An 18,676-nucleotide genomic window follows, 5' to 3' on the forward strand; every position below is an offset into this window, starting at 1 on the left:
TTCAACAGGAACACAGAAACATGACGTTCAAAGATTTCCTATATCTTACTTTGTCTTCCCTTAATCTCAGAATTGTAAACAATAAATTAATGAAGAGCCTTCACATTTTTAACTACAAAATTGCAAATAGCTCTTAAATGTGTGGTGATAAATGCATTGTGCCCCTTGCTGACAGTTGAGAGGTAACTGACAATATTTTCATATGCATACTACTGGGAGTGTTGGTCCTCAGGAGCTTGTGAAGAATTCAATCAACAAATGCCATTAGAGTACAATTACTGGCTCCTATCTTCTACCAATGTGTTTGAGAAACACATAAATGCATGGCCCCTCCATCTGCCCATATTAAAACAGTCTGCCTAAATTTCTCCTGCCTCTGTTGTGCCTGAACAGTTCAACAGTTTATTTACTTCAATCTTTTCAAATTCACCTTTAATGAAACCTCCTACAAGTCTCACTTTACCAGCCATTTGATGGGTTTATCACCCTCTTATACTGTTTTCCCAAGAGTTATCTTTGCACCACATATATATATATATGTATACACACAGTATTCCATGATGTAACTCATTACAGCATTTTAGAAACAACATATATTTTATCTATTTTTAAGAGCTGTATAATATTTAATAGTAAATATCTTTTCCTAATGTCTTCATTAGGACAAAAATTTTATCTAACACAATCAGCATTTGGGTTTTGGAAGCATGGACTTTAATATGAAGAATTTGGAAAGCAGAAAGAATGAGAAGGAGAGAGCAGTAGCAACTAAGTTCTTTGCTATGCCAAAGAATCCCCCTCACTGTTCAATGCTCCTAAATTTAAAATTAGAAGTGTTTCACTGCACCTGAATTACTCTGGCTCAGATAAGTAATTCCAATAGATCGGCTTTAGTGATAATCTTCTAACTTTAAATTTAGACTCAGTGAAATGTCTGGTTCCTTCAGAACATAATTTTCCAGGCTGAAGAAGTTGTCCTGTGGAGCTGCAGCTAGCAATAAGGGGAGAGAGATTAGTGATATTATACAGTATATTCAGTTACTCAAACCTTGAGTCATTTTTCATTTTCATTTGAAATATTTATGTACAAAGTTTCATTTTAGGGAATGTGTCACATCACAGTTATTAATGGGAAAAGTGTCTGAAAGTTCAAAGTGCTTTACACAAGCAAAGAGATAATGGAGGCAGGCAAATACAACATTGTATGTGAACAGAGGCTAGTAAAAAAACTCATGATCAAGGCTAAGGAAGAGCCACAGAGCATAAAAACTCACATAATGGAATAAGTTTTAAAAGATTTTTAAACATTCACCTACTTGAGATGAAGTTAATGTGATATGAGAAGCTAGAAAGGTATCACATTTTGTGCTTTGCAGGCACATAATAAACTTTGGGGTTATAGATAAAAGATGCTAAGTTCTGCAAAAAGTTGAGTCACTTTTAACATTTTGAAAATAATTTGATTATATCTAAGATATTCAAAAGCAACTAAGGGACTTAAAGGCCTAAGTGTGGATTTGCTTCATCTAATTTTTACTCACATCTCATTCTAGGTAGACTTAAAGTTTGGAAAACTCCTAAACTATGTTAGCTGCCCGAAAGCTGCTCTCTAGTCTACATGAGTCATTTACAGTCCTTCCACAGTCAATGGAGACAGGCACTCCAGAACTTTAGTATTGGGCACTTCTGGTTTTCTATTAATATGAGTCATACTCTTTCTCTATGAATCATCTGTGCCATTCTCAATGGTAACATTTCATAACCTTTATTCAAAAATACAAATATTTACATAAGGTACAGTGCAGGAGAAAAGAAATACAAGGTTCTGTAAGTCCATACCCCACATCAGTACCCTTTATCCCCTGGTCAGTCTTGTCGTCACCAGAAAAGGATTGGATATTTGTGTTATATAAATCTATGTTCTGTCTTGAAAAGCTTTCTCTACTGTCTTCTGTCTAGAAAAGAGCAAAATTTCATACATCAAGGCTCTTCCTGTTGGAACCACCCCCTTCCATAGAGACAGCAAATGAAATGTCAGTTCATTAAACTGGTGTCTAGTTATATTTGTCTTATGTATCACTTCCACTCCATTTGTCTGTCAGTTTTGCATAAACTGAACTCTTAGTTAATCTGAAACCAGAATACATTATCACATTTTTCCTCAGGGGTCATGGGATTTCAAAAAGTATTATAGACTTAATTGACATCTTAAAACACCCCAGCATACTACAGTACCCTTGGGTGAAAAAGAAAAGAAGTACTTTATGTAAACAAATGTATGGAGTTACAAAAAAAAAACCAAACAACTAATAAAAAACCAACCAATCAAACAAAACCCACAAACAAACAAAAGCCACAAACAAAAGAAACCAAACAAACAACAAAAAAAAGGAAGACAAAAAACACCCCCAAATGATGGAAGTAGAAGCAAGACAGAAAGATTATTACAAATGTGCTGACTTCTGTGGGAGAAGCTGTACTTTAACCAGTAGGAAAACCAACCCCAAGCAGCAGTTTTCATTCTTATTCAGACAACAAATGCAGCCCTCTCTGCCATGACACTTAAAAGGGGGATGAAATGAGGCATTGTGTAGAAAAGTGCAAAGACTATGATGATCTTCCTTCAAAATAAACAAGCAAGCCAGCATTATATGAACTAGGTTTGAGTTTCCTGGACTGTTGGGTATGTGCACATACCCATACAAAGATACTCACTGCTGGGAGAGAGTACTGAAGAGAGAATTAGAGTGGAAAAGTCAGTGTAACCCTGCTTGTAGCCAATTCCAGAAGTGGGACATCAACAGATGAATGTGTTTGGTTTGGGAAGTAGAGAAAAACGGCATAATTTTTAGAAAGCCATGTGGAAAATAAGAACCCTTTAAAAAGAGTAAGTCAAGCTTTTAATGCCTGAGTTAGACCCAAATCACTAGACAATTTTTGTGAAAATTTTGCCTTTGTTGTCTTAGAGTTTGTTTGTTTATTTGTTTGTTTCATTAGCATCTAACTGTTTTCATGAAATGAGTTGTGACATGCACAATCTGTGCTGAACTTTCTGTGGAAAAAGAGGATGTCAATTCAACCCACACATCAGAAATAGTAGAACAGAAGTCAGACAGTGGGGAAAAAAAAGAGCCACATGGAAAGATTCAGGCCATTGTATGTAAATAATAACTTGAGAGAAGGTGCAAAGTGGAAATTCTCAGAACATCTAGTGTAAGGCTGAAGTACCTATGCTAGGAATATAAATGTTTGGGGCTCCTTCTATAGTCAATAAAGACAGAAAGACTAAAGAAAGAAAGTCAAGAAAGGAAAAAAAAACTGCCTAAAGCATGATTAAGCCTGTCAGAGTTGTTAGCTATCCTCTGGAGGATCTCCATTCACTGGTGCTCCCCCTGTCCTATCCAGAATCAGACCGACTGGGAGAGTGATTTTTCTTCATCAGTGTCAAGCAAGTGTTTTGGGATGGAGTGAATCACCCTCTTGGAATGCCTTGTTCTCTCAATTAACTAGAAAGGAAGGTGATTTGGACCAGTTTGAGCTTTGACAATGACTTCTTAAACACCTGGATTTGCAGTCCTAAAGTATATATTTTCAGCAACTAAATTTAGATGGAATGAACTTTAAAGTTCTGAACCTTTGTTGCTGAAATCAGTAGGAGGTGTTTTACAGAGTCAGCTGGATGTGTAAATGAGGCAGATATGCTTCATCAGTGATAATATAATTGTCTTTCAAATAGTAGATTTAAAAAAAAGAACAAAACAACAAACACCTGAACCAGTCCAAAATTCAAGAGTAATAATAATCTGATAAGGAGGATGAAACAATATGAACTTCCGATTTAATCACCTGGTCTACCAGATCAAAACCAAAATATTTATTAATGAAAATCAGAAAGACACAATCAAGGAAAGCTAAATTTTTAGTTAACAATAAATTATTCCACTGTATATATTGTATCTTAGTTCCATTTTATCTCCTTAGACCCAACTTTGCAGATTAATCTGAAAGGCTTTTGCAATATTTCTGGGCTTCTGTAATCTTTTAACAGTACAGTTCTTGTGAAAAGATGTGTTTAAAAGAAAATTAATAACCTACGTACAGGTGGAGAAGGTGAAATCTAGGAAATAGCTCTTAAGTGGTTTCAGTTTGCTTTGAGGGTATAATCTGCCACATATTTTACTGAAAGCTATTGAAACTACAGCATATTTTATTGAAATGGCAGAGGGGCACACACACTAAATAATATCTAAAGGTCCTTTCCAGCCTAACCATTATATGATTCTGTGATTCCATGAAGGTGATTTGACTATCATTACCCAATTTATGGTATTACAGTTTTTGAGTCTATTTTGGTAAACTACCATACTATGTCGCAAATTACTTTTCAATTGCTCGTGTGATTTAGAGAATAAGTATCACTAAACTGGGTGTTAATAAATCATGACTGCCCACCACCTAGAAGTGAATGATAGATGACAAAATATTATCTTATGAAAAAAGCATTATTTTGCACCCGCAATTAAAAGGTAACTTTATTACTTTTATAGTTCATCACTTAAGCCACCAGTTAGATAATGACCTTCAGAAGTATTCTGCAACTGTCTGATGTATCCAGCTGTATTACCAGAAGTCAGGGGCTTTGGCTCAAGAAGACTGCCAAAGAAGCACACAGTCATTTCACAGGTAAATAGTTGATTAGATGCTGTATTTCTGTCACTGATAACACTTTGTCTCCAACATGTAATTTTTTGTTTACTTCTTTTACCCTTGTGTAAATATCTATAGAACAAGCAACATTGAAAATATATCAATCACCTTTAGAAAATCCTTTATAAGCAACTCGTGAGAAAAAGGAGATAACAACAGTAGTGTCCTAATTTATTCCAGATTCATAAAACCAAGCGTGCACAGACATGAACATTAGTTTCTAGTTCCAGGTACTCAAACAGACACAAACTTTTGGATGAATCTGGTTTACCCAGTTCTATTGCCCATCGTAACCCTGCTTTAGTTCCACTTTCATGTAATTTTTGCTTTAGTATGTGGTAAAGTATAACAGTATATCATACCCTAACAGATAAAAGTACTTCTTCTCTCCAAGCAGCTCTATAAAACTAAATGACCCTGCTGAGCTGTGTCCACTCCTTTGCATAACATTTATCTTTTAAGGGGAAGCAGAGTTGAAAAGTAAGACTTGCTTTTAAGATTTATAAGGGTAACAAGCTCCTCTGGAGCAGCAGTTGCAGAAGTTATGAAAATATGTCATAGATATTATTAACTGTCAATGACTCCATCCTGAAGCTATTAGCTAGTAATTTGTAATAGTAATAATGGTTTTGTCAGAAGCCATACTTAATTACATATATAAACTTCAGTTCAATTCTCTTAAATTAAAATGTGTGTCACTCTAATTAGAAATATATGATGATCTTGATAAGTATTCTTAAGCTGATTCCATTCAGTATCTTTCCTTATGAGCCTTTTTTCATGACTATGTTACTTTACAGTGTTCTGGTACTCTATAAGGACTAATTTTGCTTTTCAGAAGTTGAAGCACTTTGCGACAAACTGACATTGTTAGCTAAAAGAAAACTGGCATTTCTTCATTAATCAAATAATGATGGATGGAAATATAATGAATGATCATTATTTCTTCAAGAGCAAAGGCATGTCCTAATGGGCATGAAATAACCACGGTGGTCAATGACTGATTTTAGTGTCATTGCAGTCTTATAATTAAAGATCCAAATTGAGAAGTAAGACATATATCTAAGCTCTTAATCAACCCAGTGACAGAAGCTGTAATGATTTGAGGTTGTACCTATGCATTAGTTATCCATTGTGTGTAATAATGACAATTCTCTCTTTGTAACTGTGTCAGTCAACATGCTTTGTTTTGAAGGTATTGCTTACTTATTTTTCTGATCCCTTTTCTTTCTTTCACTCCACATTCAATATCTGTGTTCTACCTTAGTGATCACCCATCCCCAAAGAAACTCCACTGGAGAAAAATGTAGCTTATCCTAATGATCAAACACAATTTATAGATCTAGCCTAGGGAAGATCATCTAGTTGAGATCTTTATCAGTGAGGCTCTTTTGCAGTCTCCGTGATCTGTGCTCTCCAAGTAGCACCATGCAATTTTGTCTTCCCCATTGCATAAAACTTCAAAAGGAAAACAAAATACCTACTCCAAAAATTTCCCACATAGGACATGTGAATTCCAGGACACTCAGTTAGAATCAGATCTAGAATCGTGTCCTTCCACTTACGAGCAAAAAGCTCTAATTGTAAGGGTATTCTGCAAAATGTGGGACTTGCAATACCGTCTCTCTTTTCTTTTTTTTTTTTAAATTTGTCATCATGGCAGGCTGGGACTCAAGTGAATGACATCTGAACGTCTTCATAAAATATATAAGCAAATACATACATTTGCTTTAGGAGGATCCCACAGAATGAGACGGCTCATAAATTTAGATACATAGATAAGGCATTACACTAATACAGTGCCTCAGGCACTGTATCTCATTCTTTAGATGAAATCTCACAATACATTTGTAGAAATGGCACATTGGTGCTGAACTGGGTGCTTTGCAAAGCTTAATATACATGTAGAACAACCCCCTTAAAATCCATATTTTTTCACTGTCTTATTCCTGTCAATGAACTTAGAAAAAAGAGAAATCAAATAGTGCTGTATAAAATCATTAGCTTACACTTGACAAATCATGACAGGAAAATTAAAAGATAGAAGTCACATTCAATTCCACTAACATAACGTAACAAAAAGGTGAGGAATTCACTTGGTATGTTTGAAACAGGTTCGCAGACGATGTTGAAAATGCAACAGATTTATCTTCTCCTTCTGTGGTGAAGAAATTGTCTTCCAATGTACCCCTATTAAAAAAAGTGTAGAAATACAAAAGAAGGGAAAGGCTTTCTTATTTGTTTGGGATATTGAAAAAAGAGTAAGAGTTAGTTAAAAAAAGGATTTAGTAAGCAACAGAAGTACTATAAGAGAGAGGTGGGGAGAAGTAGATTTATGATGATGCAATCAAAGCACTTTACAGTCTGAAGGTTAAAGACAAGAAGCAATAATGATGAGAAGTAAAGGGATACAAAAACATTATAAAGGTCATCTGAAAACCTGAGACTGTCTCTGGTAGGTTTTTACTTAAAAGATCACATACAACCAAAAGTACCCTTTAACCTACCTTTTTAACCTTGTAACCATGAGGTGCAATTAAACAAGGTTAAGTGTGACAGGTCCTAGAATATGTAGCATGTGATAATAAAACCTTAGTAAGAAAATTCAAACTGTTATTTAATAGCCTCTAAATATTTTGTTTAAGAGAGCTGATCTGTAATTATAACTGCCAGGTCATGTTTTCTAAATAAAAAAAGAAATAATTATGCAGGTTCCATAGTTGTTGGTGAGCACTGATGCCAGCTAATGTGAGTTTAAAGTCTTGTGGTGTTATTACAACTACGCAACTGTTCTTACTATAAAAAAATTGCTAACATGGAAATTAAATGGATTTGGATATCAAAACAGTTTATTTACAGATATTCAAATAATTTTAAGTATTACATAACCTCCCTGTCTTGCAGACAGGGAGATGGCAAGCTTTGTGAGAAAAGTTGGGTAGGTCAGTTCAGTAGTCCCAGCTGTGCAGTGCACAATCCTAAAATGAATACCCATGAGGATCTCTGGAAGCCACTTTGGTGCTCTCTTCTCTCATCTCTTTCAATCTTCCTCAGGGTTCTCTCTTGGGTATTCCTGTAGTCTCTCATACATTCATGCAATTTCTGTCATCTACCCCTGAAGCCATGCCATCTGTATGTCTCCAAGAGCATCTTTCAGAACGCTTACTGTGTGTCTTGCTGAAAGTCTCTTCCCAAGTGGCCCCCAGGAGCATCTCCCCCATGTGTTTGCCCCAAAATTCTCCCTACGTTTTTCCCCCAAAGCCTCTCACCTGTTTTCCCAAGAACCTATCTTCTATGTATTTTCCTAAGAGTCTCTCCCCTTAAACCTCCTCCAACAGATTCGATCCCTGTCTCCCCAAGCACCTTTCACCATGTCTCCCAAAAAAACATATCACCCATGTCTCTTGCCTCTAACAGCTGCTTCTCTTGTGTAAATATGTGCGAGCTGGACTCCATAGGCTTCTCTATCTGGATGCAGAAATAGCCTTCTCCATCGCTACCCCTCAATGCTGCCAGCTATTCCCAGTACAAACCTGGGTGATAAAGCCACCAAACCACCACACATAGGTGAAGACTGATCATGAAAGAGGGGGATGGTGCTGCATGGCTGACCAGAGCTTTGTGCCACTGCACAGCCCCAGCAAGGCTAGAAAGGCAATGCCAAGTGACCTATTCAGCACCCAGAGCTGAATAAAGCTGTACAGATCTCACAAGGTGTGTTAGGGGTGTCTGTACAGTACCAGAAGGGTACTGGTTCTGTGTGACATGCAGCATACACTGCTACTGTGCATCAACTGATGTAGCTTTTGGAAGCACAGACATTGTATGTCTCTGTTCTGCCACTGGACTCCTTGTGTACACCAAAATTTGTTTGACCTACACTCACTGCATATACTCCTTAGCTCTGTGTTTTCCTATCACAGAATAGCATCTATTTTGAAAAAAAGTCCATAAATTCAATGTAGCATGTTTTCTGCATGCAGTATTTGTGAGCAGACTGGCAATATTTAAATGGGATTTGATTTCTGTTGTTATGATTATTATTTTTAGATAGAATCTTTCACTGCATGAATCAGTATTCATGTTTAAAATTCATTCCCTAGCATAGGTCAGATAAAATTGCACATGATTGTTCGTGTTTGGATGAGCGTGGTAGCAATTCTGTAAGAAATCCCTCTGTGTGCCAATCAGTTTTTGAAAATGCTTGTGACTTTGAAATTCACTTGTGTGTGATCCTGCCTGCTGCATTTGATTGCCTGAAGATATGCAAGTAGGTTGAGATGCAAACATGGGTAAAGCAGAATAATCTACAAATGTGAATATTCATGCAATCTGAGAATTCTACCCCCATAATTACAATTTCTAAAATAGATGTTTATTGCATTTCAAGATACACTTATTTTTTATTTAATTATTTATTTATTCATTTATTTGTTAGTAGTGGAGAGAAAACTGGATAGGCATCCTTTTTTTCTCTTCATATGTCTAGTCATTAATCACGCCTTTCTCACTTCCCCTGAATACAACTCTGATTTCAGTAAATGATGTTGGTTTCTCAGTAACTTTTGCAAATCAGTTTACTTAATTAAATTTCAAAACATAGGCTATTTGGGTGAAATCCAATCTGAGATTAAGACATTGTCATCTAGATTTAGAGGGTTTATTCTACTGCCTAAACACAAATGTCTATACCATTTCAAACACCCTGTCTAGCCTCTAATGGGTATTTCAGAGGGACGTGAATCTCCGATAGCTCCTGAGTCATTTCTGTCAGACCTGTGCAGATGTCTTTGATACTCTAGGGCTTCCAAAATTGCAGTAGAAACTGAAATGAGGCTTATGGCAGAGCACTAGACTTGAAATATTTTTAGTGGCTTTCCAAGTTAGATTCAGTTACCTAAACAAAGGTATACTGTGCCATATGAAATAGCATAAAACCTGCAAAGAGCTGACAGATGATACAGGACCTGCAGAAGCTCACCATATTCAGAGTGGCATCTAGAGACTAATACCACTGGATTAGACAAGAAGAAAAGAGCTGGGGGTGATTCCCTCAAATGTAGAATCCTGCATAATATTGCTGTTGGCAGGGGTGTGGGTTCTCGAAAAGTAAACTCTGCTCTTATCTGCTCGATCTCACAAGATTTTGTTCTTTACTTGTAAAAGTTTTACTTTTCTGTAAATGTTTCATATCAATTTTTTTAAATATTTAGATTTCGCTCTCATACCATGAATATTTTTTATAAAGAAATATATTTCCAATAAAGGGTTATTGTGTCCTACTGCGTTCTGATAAACTGTGATGGATATCCTCGAGAGAGTACAAAAATTATTCTGTGCACTTTCAGTACCTGTTTCTAAGATGTAGCTGCACCTAGCAATATGCAAGAAGAGCTATTCCAAAGAAATTAATAATTTTGTGTTCATGGGATTACAAAGTGGGACTGGCACTGCCTATTTCCTTATTTGCAAATATATCAACATTTAAAGATTCTTTTGTCTTTAAGAAGGAAAACAAAGAAAATTGGAGACCCCTATCCTTTAAATTCATATACTTAATTATTTATCTGGAAACAGTTTTTCCTCGGACATCAGGCATAGATTTAGTCTCAGGAGGATTTTGCAGGTTTTATTTAAAACAGTTTCACAGGGAATAAAGTGCGTAGTCCTATGCGTTTGATGGGGCCTGCTGTTTCCGTGGCAATGAAACTCGTATGAGGTTAATTCTTCCTCCCAGTAAGGTTACTTTGAGCACCCTCACTGGGAGCTCTGTAGCATGTATTAGCATGTATTCTAGGTAGATTTAGCAATGTAAGGAGTTGTAAAGTAAATGACAGACACCTCTGTGGAAAAGCAATATAATCTGAGATAATAAAGGTTTCATAATCTATAGTGTTCAGGTCAGTCAAGTATCTAAGTGACCTGGATTCTGTATATCCAGTTGATGTAGTTTAACCTCAATAGGTAACTAAGCACCACACAGCCTCTCTCTTGCTCTCCCCTAGTGGGATAGAGGGGAGAATCAGACGGGTAAAAATAAGAGAAGTCATGGGTTGAGATAAAGACAGTTTAATAACTAAAAAACCATGTTCAAACCAAATCAAACAAAACCAAAGCAAACAAAACAAAACCAATAAAGGGGAGCAGAAACAAAATGTGATAAAAGAGAACCCAGCTGCCCAGCACCAACAGACCAACACCTAGCCATCCCTTGGCAATGTCTGCCACAGCCAACCACTCTCCACCCCCCAAGTTTTATTGTTGAGTGTGATGTCATAGGGTCTGGAATATTCCTTTGGTCAGTTGGGGGCAGCTGTCCTGGCTGTGTTCCCTAACAGCTTGTGCACTCCCAGCCTAGTCACTGGTGGGGCAGTGTGAGAGGCAGAGAAGGCCTTGACTATGTCAGCACTACTCAGAAATAACAGAAATATCTCTGTTTTATCAACAATTTTCATCACAGATCCAAAACACAGCACCATACAAGGTACTGTGGAGAAATTAAACTCTATCCTAGCCAAAACCAGTACAATATTCACCCCTTTTTCCACACCATTTACATCACATTCACTTCCCACACTATAAAACAGATCCCTAAGAACCACTACCTCCCACCCCATCCTTTTACATATACGTACACAGATATCATTCCCATAGTTTATGGACCACCCCTGTGAAATGTCCCTAAAATGAACACAAAATACAACACTCATACAAATGTCCATTGAGTTTGTTTAGTCCATTGCTTTGGTCTCCATCTGTTATGGTGGCCACTCCAGACAGGAGACTTCTGTGTGTTGTGTGGCATTATTTGGCACCAAAACTAGCTCAGGTGAGATCACTGCCCTCTTGCACTGCTTCTTGTGAGTCTCACCCTCCCTGTCCAGGTATTTCCTATAACATGCAATTTAAATCGTGGGTTACAACAGTTTAAAGGTATATCCATTACAATATCTGTTCCTGGACCCTTTGCATCAGGCCATAGGGTTTAACATTCCGATTAATTCCTCCCACATCTTCTAACTTGGTTAGCAGCAAGAGTTTCCTGCTGTAATAGCTGTGACATATGGCAACCACAACAATGGTGACATATATCATCATATAATACTGGCATCAAAAATCAGTGGCATTATAAAATTCAAATAATGAGTTATTTTTGCTCAAAAAAAGTATGCACACTAGTTGAAGTCTCTTAACTTGTTGCATCTTGAATCTGAGCACAGGCATAATATACTATAAAATTAAGAATGGCAAGAGCAATTTCAGAAACTGCAGTCAGAAAGAAATTAAATACATGCTCTCTGTGTAGGAATCCAGTAGTCTTTTTCATTAGCAACAACAGTACATGCTTTTTCTTTCACAGTTCTGTTACATTAGTTGAATGCACTGCATTTTTTTTAACATTAAAATGTTGGACAAATTACTACAGATTTTCTGTCCCAAGGGCTGCTGTAGTTGGAAAAGTTTCTTTTATATGTCAGCTAAGACAGGTAGTTCAGTATGGAGACTGAAAATAAGGGAGGGGTCAGTTTGCAGACCTATATATCTTTGTATAAAACCACTTTACTTTTGATCAAAATCTCTAGTGTAGGATTTTCTATTTGTTTTTGTGCAGAAGGATCATAAGATGCTCAAATGTGATTTCTGGGCAAGACACACTTCCAGAATCCATTGATAGCTTTGCAGCCCACTCCGTTCCTTGTTAGGCTGTTCAGTGAGTAGGCAATGAAAAATCTCCTCTGCAGAGAGATGAATTCCACCAGTAGCCTGGAAAATGTGTTCTCTTCCCTCTGGACTCACAGAAGATTAATGCCCTTCAAGGCTTGCCTGGCCTTAAATAACACTGAAAGAAGAATAGCAGGTTCCCTGTTCTGATTTCCCCTAATCCAGAAAATTAAAATCCATCAGTATATAACTGTCTAAAGAAATTAAATTTGAACTAGTAATACCATTCTCTTTGCTTATATATCCAGAAAGAGTATCTGAACATTCCATAATCCAAATTGTTAAAAGATATCCTGTCACCATGAAAATACATTTCCAGGTGAGAGAGAGAGGAAGGATTAATTTTCTTTAAGTCCTCTTATGGATAAAATGCAGATCCATCTTAAAAATGTAATAAGTTTTCTATTGGATCAGACTAATAGTACAACTAGTCCAGTACACTCAGACAATAGCAATGAGAAAAGCTATTCAAAGAGAGTATGGAAGCCTGCTCATTTTCTGCAGCCCATCCCTGTTGTACTTCTCTTATATCTAAAAATATTGTACTTGGGATTCTAGAGGGAAAATCCTTTCACTAGTCCTTTTAGCATCTGTTTATGGATCTGCTATCTGGGAATTTGTTCAATCCCTCCTTGAGCTTGGTGAGTCTGACTGCCACCAAAATCTCCTATAGGAGAATGTTCCAGGAATTTACTGCCCACCATGCAAAAATGTTCCTTCTCTTATGTTTTTAACTGGTCTCCTACTTCTTTCACTGAATATCCTAGTTTCAGTACTTTGGAACTTGGGGAGTTATAGTACTACATTCACCTGATCACTTCCTTCCTTTTATTTTCTTCTAACTGGACAGAAATTAATGTTTCTAGTATGTCCTACTTCTCTTCTGTCAGCTTTAACCTGCTGTATCTCTAAGCTAAACAACTTGAAATATCACAGTCCATTACACAGCAGCTGATTTCAACAGTTCTGGATATTCATGTCCAAAGAGTGCAGGGAAAACAACATTTTTTGAAGAGTAGCCCAAAACTGGATATAGTTTCCAACTGAAACTTTCCTCAATAAGGCAGAAGGATTCACACATCTTGGAGAGTATTCTTTTATTCACACCTTAAAATATATCTTTATATCATTATGTAAATGAGAACCCCACCCAGTCCTTCTATTTTGAAAATAAAGCACTAATAACTTTTCTCAAGATTTGTTTATTGGAATCACTTTCAGTGTTTCTTTGCTTTCTTTTTTTTTTTTTATTTTTTTAATAACGGCAGGTTTCTCTAAACAGCATTTTGAGAAAATCCTTTCTGGTAAAATCCTTGAGATATTTTTCTCTGAGATTCTTCCCAAGGACTCACTCAAGCACTTTCGGAAGTGTGTGCAGATCTGATGATTAATTTAGACCTTCTTATACTGGGGAGACTAGCTTCCTAAGATATGCAGACTGCCTTGACTTCTGGTGAAAATCCGGGACAGGAGTCCAAATTGACTGTGGTTGTGAAGGCCTAATTTTTGTCCTGGAGCTCGAAGATTTAAGATGTTTCTTCCTTTGACTTTTGTCAAGAATAAACTGTGTACCTTGCCTCCTGATTCGTTGTCCTCAAAAAGGCTTTTTACTCTCACTTCTCTTCCTCTCCTGATACATAAACAAAGAATCTATAATCCAATATTTAAGACCAGAAGCTGGAAGTCAAAAGGAAAATTTTCTCAAAGTCCAACCAGACTGGTAGGTTACACATTGACGGCTGTCTCACACAGTGGATGAGCATGAACTTCACACCAAGCAATAGGAATGCACAGGCTAAAGATTCTTTCTCACCCTCTTTCCTCCTCCACCCTCAGCAAATCCGTGCCTGAGCAGAAGAATCACATTCCCTCTTCTCTGACACTATGGAAAGAAAGGACAGGAGAGCACAAAGCATACCTTATTTCCATTATTTGGCCCACATCCAGACACAGTGGTGGCAGGATTTCTTGGTTGCTTGAACTGGGTTAAAAACATCAACCTGCCTTGCGTCTACTCCGTGCATTCTAGCTCTGATGAGCACAGACAAGTTTTTTTTTCTTTAATGAGAATGTATCACCAGTACAGACAACACTTGTGCAGCTGGCATGAATATCTCTGCACCTGATGCCAACTTACCTCAATTAGCAGAACAAGCACATCATCATCCTGCTTAAAATGAAGTCTGCCTAGACAAAAACATTTTAGAACAGTTAAATTTCTAAAAACACAGCCTAAAAATAGCTAAAAGGCTCTCAGGTCTTACTGGTGCACTTTTAGTCATACACTGCCATACCCCTACAACCTGAAGGTGAAAGTACTTGTTAAGGTGCTTTTCTGAAAGTATAATAAGCACATAGTGGAGGTGGACAGAAGATGCCAATACATAGACCAAGTCTTAATGCTTTTACTGATATTAAATGAAAGGCAATACACAGAGTAGAGAAATGCAAAAAATAATAATGAAAAAAGGGAAGCGTGGGAAACTAATTTAACTCAGCCAAGCAGGGAGGCACCAGAAAAGGTATGTTAGGGTCATGGCATGATCAAGTGACATGCTAGGAAAATAATCATTGTAAATGAGTATAAATGGGGCAATATTGCATTTGTCAAGACTAGGGAAAATAATGTTATTCATACTGAAGCAAGAGATAGCCTAGTAAATTTTAGATTTATAAAAGAAATAGGAAAGCCATGCAAGTTTTGAACCTAATCTGGATCTCAGCATCTAAATTGGAAGTTGCCAATCTGTCACTCCTTAGAATTTCAGTCAGACTGTCATGCCAGAAGGGCTGCTGGGAAAACATGCTAAGATATTTTGCTGTGGCTACACACAGCTGAATATCCACAGCACTGGCATAAGGGCATAAGAGTGATAGAGAAGCAGAAGGAGACATCAAGGGAAGCTACTAAGGCAGCTCTTAAAGTGTGCACCATGGTAGGAAACACATAAGCATGGGTCTTCAGTCACTGCCCTGATTACATCTCTTGCTTCCTCTGAAATAAACCTGATGCCATGGGCTGATAGATTCCATAGGCTGGATCCACTCTGGCCTTTCAAGAGATCAAAATGTTTTTATGAATAATATCCCATCAAGATGTCAGATGGTCACACAATTTATGTTTTGAATTAGAACCTGAAAAGCCAAACTTCAGAGTTTAGATTACTAGTTTGTTCTCTGTGTTCATCAGCTTTCTATGTCTGGATACAATAGGAACAAATCTGCACTACAGACATAACTATAGAGTTTTGCACATAGCTTTTCCTCTGAAAGCATTGATTTAGGTACATATTACCTCAAATATGTTTTGAATGTATTACTGAATACGGTATTTATATTACTTTTGATCATCTTGATATTCGCTATAGATCAATAATTTAATGATTACAAAATTATAATCATCAACTGATGCAACAGGTCTTATTTTTAGCTTTAAACACTACATAAAGTGGTATTTGTATGCCATTTTCCAAAATACTCTTAAAACATATTTTAGATAAGCTGTTTAATATTTACCAGTGACTTTCAATGGCTTAGTTGATGTCATCTAAACACTTGGTCTATACATTTAGGAGTCCAGTAGAGCAGAAATTTTATTTTGTCAGATTCTTTTCCCATTAGTGTCATCAGTCACAAGTTCAAAATTAGCGAAACATGACAAGAAGATTGAATGATAGTATGAGATAGACTTCTCACACCATTTTATGTTCATTATACATCACATCATGATATACAGCACTGTAAATTCTACTTATGTTTGTTTTGTCTGGCTTTTAATCTCACTGAATTCTTTTTTTAATGCTGCCTGAACATTTTACCAGCCCTTCCTTTACCCTTTTTGTCAGTGTACAGAAAATATGTATCTGAAATACCTGTCAGGTCACTGGCGTAAACTTCCATCTACGCGTTCTTCTACAGAGGGTTATATTATGTTATTATGATTCTGTATATTAACTTTGTTTATACATCAGCATCCTAATTATTGTTGCTATTATTACTAGTATTATTTTAACTATTATTATTTTGTCTGTGAAACAAAGAAGGATATATCTGGAGGCTGAAATCAAACCTCTTGCTGATTCTCTCAAATGAAATTTGTGCACTATTTCCCTTCAGAAGTGTTTACTGTCATATGCAATATTCATAATATGGATAGATACTTCATATGAGAATAATTTAATTGTCTGTTCTGCTCAACCATTGTTTAATGAATTCCTAACAATCTGAGGGCAAGCTGTTGGAGAGCTATTATTAAATTTCATATTTGCTTTGCAGTTTTCTTCACCACTGCTTCATGTATTTAGGCATATAATGGCATTAACTTTTTCTTACAAATAAAAGCTTTGAATATTTGTTATTTGCAAAATGCAAAGTTTAAAGTTTCATTGCAGATGCTTGCTGGTCATAAAAAAGTTAATTAACATTAAGATATATTTTCATTTAAATACGAAAATTTAAATTTTTATTTAAATCCAAGTTTTTCTGTCAGGAAAAATATTGAAACCTACTGGAAATGTGAAATCAATAGCTTTGCATGCCCTAAGAATATTTCAAAAGCTCCAGCAAAATTATTCCAGGCGTGTTAATTTCTTTAGGTATTAACCAGTTCTTAAGTTATGTAAAAGGGAGACAGGAGTATGAACAAATGGGATGTCATTCACTAGACTAATATCATTGTTATTATTCTTATATACATCTCTATCCTTCCACCTTTTATTCATCTCTTCTATAAACTAAATGACCTAATCTTTTTGATCTCTCTTCCAGTAGAAGTTGTCTAAGTATATAAGAATTCTCATTTCCCTTCTTTGGACTGTTTCTTTTCTACTATATTATTTCACATCAAAATGAATGCTGCAGCAATGAATACTGAATTTTCGAAACATGTCATCAGTGTCTTACCCTTCAAACGATCACATGTCTTTCAGGTATCTCTGGTGGTTATAGAGTAGTTCTTAACTTTTTCAGTATTTTCCATCATTACTCAATTAAAACTCTAAGCCACATTAGTATTTGTGTTTAATACATTTATAAATTGACACAAAGTCTATAAGCTGGTCCCAGGAGCAATCATTACATATCAGGAGATTATCAGTGGACAAACTATCCAAACCTCTGGAAAGTCTTTGGCATGTTCCCCACAAAATCCTTCTCTCTAAATTTGAGATGGATTTTCAGAGTGAACTGTTTAGATGCAAAAGAAAGTGATAGGACAGACACACCCAGAGGGTGATGGTTAACAGCTCAGAGTCCCAAAGGACATCAGTGGTGTCCCTCAGGGGTCTGTACAGATGCCAGTGTTATTTAATACCTTCATAGACAGAGGGACTGAGTGCATCCTCAACAAATTTGCGGACGACACCGAGATGAGTGATTCAGTTGCCAAACCTGAAGGACAGGATGCCATCCAGAGGGAACTGGAGAAGCCTGAAAAGTGGGCCCATGGGAATCTTGTGAGCTTCGACAAAGCCAAGTGCAAGGTGCTGCACCTGGGTCAGGGCAATCCCCAGTATCAACACAGGCTGGGGGATGAGCAGATTGAGACCAGCTCTGACAAGGACTTGGGGTGGATGAGGGGTTGGACATGACCAGGCAATGTGAACTTGCAGCCCAAAAGTTCAACCACGTCCTGGGCTGCATCCAAAGCAGAGTGGCCAGCAGGGTGAGGGAGGGGATTCTGCCCCTCTACTCTGGTCTGGTGAGATCCCATCTGGAGTGCTGCATCCAGCTCTGGGACCCTCAGAACAGGAAGGACATGGACCTGTTGGAACAAGTCCAGAGGAGGGCCACCAAGTTGATAAGAAAGATGGAGCACCTCTCCTATGAGGAAAGGCTCAGAGAATTGGTTTTATTTCAGCCTGGTAAAGAGAAGGTTGTGGGGTGACCTAATTGTGGCCTTCCAGTACCTGAAGGGAGCCTACAAGAAAGATGGAGAGAGAATATTTACAAGGGCATGTAGTGACAGGACAAGGGAGAATGGCTTCAAACTGAAAGAGAGTAGGTTACATTGGACATTAGGAGAAAGTTTTTTGCTGTGAGGGTGGTGAGGCACTGGAACAGGTTCCACAGAGAAGTTGTGGATACCCCATCCCTGTAAGTGTTTCAGTTCAGGTTGGATGGGGCTCTGAGGAATGTGGTCTAGTGGAGTTGTCCCTGCCCATGGCAAGGGGGTTGGAATTAGATGATCTTTAAGGGCATTTCCAACCCAGGCCATTCTATAATTCCATGATTATTCCATCAAATCTTG

General features: G+C 37.1%; 1 long non-coding RNA gene across 1 annotated transcript in view; it reads right to left on the bottom strand.

Moving 5' to 3' along the window:
• Positions 1–13,068: 13,068 nt before the first annotated feature.
• The window catches only part of LOC108446587, a 10,672-nt gene continuing 5,064 nt past the window's right edge, over positions 13,069–18,676 (bottom strand). Inside the window, exon 3 of the long non-coding RNA XR_001861810.1 lies at positions 13,069–14,311. This is a non-coding gene — a long non-coding RNA (uncharacterized LOC108446587). The remainder of the gene's footprint in view (positions 14,312–18,676) is intronic.

This window comes from Corvus brachyrhynchos, unplaced genomic scaffold (assembly GCF_000691975.1).
Source record: "Corvus brachyrhynchos isolate BGI_N302 unplaced genomic scaffold, ASM69197v1 scaffold202, whole genome shotgun sequence".
Lineage (NCBI taxonomy): Eukaryota > Metazoa > Chordata > Aves > Passeriformes > Corvidae > Corvus > Corvus brachyrhynchos.